This window comes from Elephantulus edwardii, unplaced genomic scaffold (genome assembly GCF_000299155.1).
Source record: "Elephantulus edwardii isolate Elephantulus edwardi_28Jun2011 unplaced genomic scaffold, EleEdw1.0 scaffold00004, whole genome shotgun sequence".
Taxonomy (NCBI): Eukaryota; Metazoa; Chordata; class Mammalia; order Macroscelidea; family Macroscelididae; genus Elephantulus; species Elephantulus edwardii.
In genome coordinates, this window is record NW_006399754.1 from 39,640,233 (window position 1) to 39,645,606 (window position 5,374).

At 44.8% G+C, this 5,374-nt stretch overlaps 2 pseudogenes; both read right to left on the bottom strand.

Moving 5' to 3' along the window:
* The window catches only part of LOC102875702, a 29,822-nt pseudogene extending 26,969 nt beyond the window's left edge, over positions 1-2,853 (bottom strand).
* A 1,824-nt stretch (positions 2,854-4,677) lies between these two features.
* LOC102873424 lies at positions 4,678-5,047 on the bottom strand (annotated as a pseudogene).
* Between the last annotated feature and the right edge of the window lie 327 nt (positions 5,048-5,374).

Below are 5,374 nucleotides of genomic sequence, written 5' to 3' on the forward strand. Positions count from 1 at the left end.
AGCTGAGGGGTTCCTCAGGGTGACGGAACTCGAGGTCCCTCAGGCTGAGGAGATGTCTGTCCAGGAGAGGGGATCCCTGTCTCTAGGGTGAGATGAGGGGTTTCTGGAGCTGAGGCGCTGTGGAAGCCTCTCAAGCGGGGGAGGAGGCCCCGGGTTTCCCAGGCTGAAATTTGAAGGCCTCACAGTGGCGGTCTGTGGGGTTTCTAAGGATTTTGAGGGAAGGCAGAAGCACCCGTATCCCGTCAGACTCTCCGCTCGGCCCCACAGGCGACTCCACCCCCCAGGAAGGAAGCCGCGAACAGTGAAGGAGGAAGCCGCCTTTAAAGTCTAGTCAGGAGCAAGCCACCAATCAGCACGCGACGGGAGAGCTCTGGCCAGTGGGTGGTCTGAGTGGCGCTGAAAGGGCGGGGCTTAGGGGCGGAACTGCGCCTGTCAGTCATAGACCTAAGCCCAATCAGAACTTTACAGTAGACCAATCCCTCGTCTTCCCGCCCTCATGGAAGAGCCCACCCAGCGCACAGTGATTGGCTACTTGGGGCCCAGGGAGGAGTTGCTGACACATGACTTAGTGCAAGGCTTAGTCACTGGCATCCGGGTGGGTAGGGAAAGGGTTAGGGTTAGCTCTGGTAGCTTGTTGTTGTTATGCCTGCGACTCATAGCGACCCTATCTATACGAGAGCCTTAAACCGTGCTCTATCCTATTATCTATCATTGTGTCTGATACACCTAGTGCCATTAGCCCAGTCACTGACTCAATCCACCTCTTAGAGGTCTTCCACTCCTACACTGTCCCTCCACCCTCTCAAGCATGATGACCCTCTTCAAGGACTGGTCCCTCCTTGCAACATGTTCAAAGTATGTCAGACCAAGCTTCGGAATCTCCACCTCCAAGGAACAGCCTGTTCTCACTGCCCAGGGCCAACCTGTTTGTTCTCTTAGTAGTCCATGGCATATTCCACACTTTTCTCCAGCACCACAGCTCAAAGGCATCACTCTCCTTCTGTCATCCCTAGTCATTGGTTGCATTGCAATGCAGAGGTATGCACAACAGCACAATAGCTCTGAACACTGCTCTATCCTGAGCCAATCTCATTGTCTCTGACACTCCTACCCTCTTTACCCCAATTATTGTGTCAGTCCATCTCATCGGGATCTTCCTCTCCTGCATTGTCCTTTCAAGCATGATGTTCTCTCTCCTGATCATGTGCCCAAAGTATGTGAGACAGAGCTTCAAAATTCTTGCCTCCAAGGAATAACTAGGTTTCACCCTCTCCAAGACAGACTTGTTGTTTCTCTTGGTGGTTTATGGTATGTTCAATACTGTTTTCCAGCACCACAACTTAAAGGCATTAATTTTTCTTCTGTCATTCTTGATCATTCTCCAGCTCTCTGATGCATATCAAATAATTGTGAAGACCATAGCCTGGCTCAACAGCACCTTAGTCTCTAATCTGACAACACTGCTCTTTAGCACATTGGTGAGGTCTCTGACAGCAATATTCCCAATGCAACGCAATCTGTCTTTTGATTTTCTTACTGCTGGTGCCAAGAGATTGTGGAATCCAGCAAACTGAAATTGTTAAACACCTCAGATTGTCATAGTTCATTTCCTGGTGGAGTGACCCAAACCGTCAATCCTGAAAGGTTTAGGTTATTCATAGTGACTGTAGAATTGTGTTGTTGTAGTTTTACACTGACTCCATTTATTTTTAATGTGTGTGTGTGTGTGTGTACTGTCAAATCGGATCTGTCTGACTGGTTAGGTGGAGATTGTTCCTCCCCAGCAGAGCATCTGGTGGATTTGAACTGCTCACCTCTGGGACTGCAATGCAGCTTTTTGCCACTAGGCCACCAGAGCTTGCCGACTACATTTATCTTTTAAAAAATATTTTTTATTATTATTATTATTATTATTATTATTATATTAATGTGTGTACCGTCAAATCGGATCTGACTGTTATAGGAGGCGATTGTTCCTCCTTCTTCAGCAGAGCATCTGATGGATTTGAACTGTGTACCTCTGGGATTGCAGTGCAGCATCTTGCCACTAGGCTGCCAGAGCTTGCCTACATTTATTTTTTTTAATTGAAAGTTTACAAATTTAAAAAAAAAAGAAAGTTTACAAATTGTTTGTTTTCCATGAAGTTATTCATGCATATTTAGAAGGGTAATTATAATTGATTCATGTGACCAGTTAATTAGTGTACACACTAATTAACTAATTCTTTACTGTATATTTACTTTCCTGTCTGCCAACTTAATTATTTATTCCATTTTACTCCCCTCCCCCTCATTTCCCGTCCCCCGTGTAGGAATGATTCTGTGTATAAACCTTTTCTTATCTTTTTAGAATAAGGGGTTTATACTATAATTATCCTTTTGTGACAGTCAGCAGTAGTATATGAATTTTTGATCATTTTTAGTGATACATGAACCATGTGCACTTACACGCTAATAAATCTATGTGTGTGTATATACCTATATATTTGAAAATGCACATATTGTTACACATGTGGAGTGCTTGAACACATACACATGTGTACAATCATACACATATTCACATACATGCAGAAATACACCTATATAATAATCACATATGTACGTGCACACTTGCACAAAGAGGTGTACAGATATATATACACATGCACAAACAATGAATCTATGCACACATGCATGTACATGTGCCACATACACATAAAGAACTTAGGCTCACACATTCATATTGCTAGAAAGGTGGCTCAGTGTCGCAACAGAAATGAATACTCTTGGCAAGGCAAAAATAAAAAAAGGAATCTACTTCCCAGGAAGGATGCTTGTAAGGCATACCAGGTGGCAGTCCACCTGGGTGTTCATCCCTAATGCAGAAGCTAAGGGTATGCCTCAATCCATTGGCCAAATGTCCTGACCTCATAGTCATTCCTTCCAGGTTGGCTAATTGAATTTGGGCTTGGAAAGAGAAAGGAGGAGGCTCAGAGGCTTGGCCTTGAGGTGGTTGAAATGTTTGGGATGTCGTTTTTGTGTTTGGGGATGTCAGCGTGCCGAGAACTAGTTACTGCTGGTTCTGGAGAAGAGCACAAAGGACAGTAATCTCTAAAGAGAGAATGTTTACTTTTTTTACTTTGATTTTAATACCATCCTGTGACTTTTTTTCTCTTTATTTTCTTAACATGATATATATTACAATATATGCGCGCGCACACACACACACACAACACTTATGTATATACATATCCACACATGAGAACTCATGTGCATATATGCATGTAGACACAAATACACATTCATGCCAGCAGCTCCACCAGCTCAAGATAAGTGCAGAGTTTGCAGCCGCACAAATCTTCTTTGTGGACTGTTTTGTAAATTGTGAGGCTGGGCCATCAGGAAGGACGCTGAGCGATGATGGAAGTGGCATACTGTATAGAACCCCTCATTCACCTTGCCTACCACATACCTGCCGTGAACCACTCTACTTGCCTCAAGAACACACTTTCTGACTTAGGAATACTCTGCCAGATCACAGGACACCCTGCTTGCTCTCAGGACATCCTGTGAGTCCCAAGGACACACTGTATTCAACCCCAGGACACTCTACCTGCCTTGAGCATACCTTGCTGTCCTTCAACATATCCTCTATCTCTAAAACTCCTTGCCTGACCCCAGCATACATTGTCTGCTTTCAAAACACCCTGCCTTCCCTTACAATAACTTGCCTTTCCCCAGCACTCCCTGTCTGTCCTCAGGATACCTTGCCTGCCCCCAGCATACCCTATCTGTCCTTAGTACATCTTTCCTGTCCCTAACCCTAGCACAACCTGTCTGTCCCTAGCATACCCTGACTGTCCCAAACACACCCTGTCTCCATCACACCCTGTCTGTCCACAGCACACCCTGTCATCATACCCTACCTGTCCTCATCACACCCTGTCTGTTCCCAGTACACCCTGCTTGTTCCCATGATACCCTACCTATCCACAGTACACCCTGCCTTCTCACAGCACACGCTAGGAAGGGACCTGACCCCTGTTAGGATTGGAGGTTAGGGGTTACCATCCACAACATGTGGTTGGACAAAGTCAACTTGAGAGTCTAGTGGGGTCTTTAGACTCTGCAGCCGGAAGTGATCAGAGCCACACTATGTCAATAGTTCATTCTTCAGTCCATACCAAGTGGGTGGTGGGGAAGGTGATTGGAACAGTATGCAGAAAATGGCCAAAGTGAGAGTGACTAAGCTCATTCTGGATCCCTATCTGTTGAAGTATTAAAATAAGCAGAAGATTTACTTTGCTCATGATGCTCTCCAGCAGTGCACAGTTGGGGATATCTGCTTCTCAGAACCTTGCCTATGGTGAGATCGAAGCATATGAAAGAGGAACTGGCCAAGATCGTTTTCAAAATAAAAAAAGTCATAGAGCCAGTGACTGGTAAACCTTGTGATGGGACTGCCTACTGGGAGAGTCCAGGAGATGTGGAGCCCAACATCTCCTGGGTACAGTGACCAGAGGTGTCCAGGACAGAGTTACAAGTGTGCTTTTTTTTTTTTTTTAATTCTGCATAACAAGTTTTATTTTTTTAAAGGCATATATAGACTATAAACAAAGTAAACATTTAATCATATCTTGACTTCTGCCAAATACTGGTTGTCCTAGAAATTGTTCCATTAAATTTAAAGTGTTTTGTTCAATAATCATCATCTTCATCAGAGTCCATTACTTTTCTTCTGTTGAATGTAACTGTTGTTTTCTTTTCTGTTTGTTGGCTTACTTTTTCAAGGATTTCTATTAAACCTTGTTCTGATACCTTACTGCTTAGTTGTCCATATCTTGCCATGTATAAGGTAATTCTCTACTGTTTTACTTTTTTCAGGCTTTACGAGTGCTAAGTTACTTAACCTGGCCCGGGCTGACTGATCCAAAACCTGGGCTAAGATACTGTTCCTCATTTCTGCTTTCCTGTGCTTAGTTTCCTGTTGAGCTGCATCACCAGGATCCCCGTGCTTCGCCTGCAGTTCAGCCAGCCTCTGCAGTGCCTCCAGCTCCTCGTCCGCCATGGCCCCGCACTCCGGGGCTAGCAGCCCGGCGGACTCCACAAGTGTGCTTTTAAAGAGTCTTCTATGTTTCCTCAGGCACTGTCTGGTTTCACCATTGGTATTGATGAAGTAGCTTAGAGCAACTGGAATAAGGGACTAGTAATTTATTGTTGTTGTTGTTATGTGCCTTCGAGTCTCCTGCGACTCATAGCGACCCTATGTACAATAGCCCTAAACTCCTCTCTGTCCTGTGCCAATTGCACTGTCTCCAACACTCCCATCCCAATTATCCCAGTCATTGAATCAATCCATGTCATAGAGGGCCTTCCTCTCCTGCGCCGTCCCTCC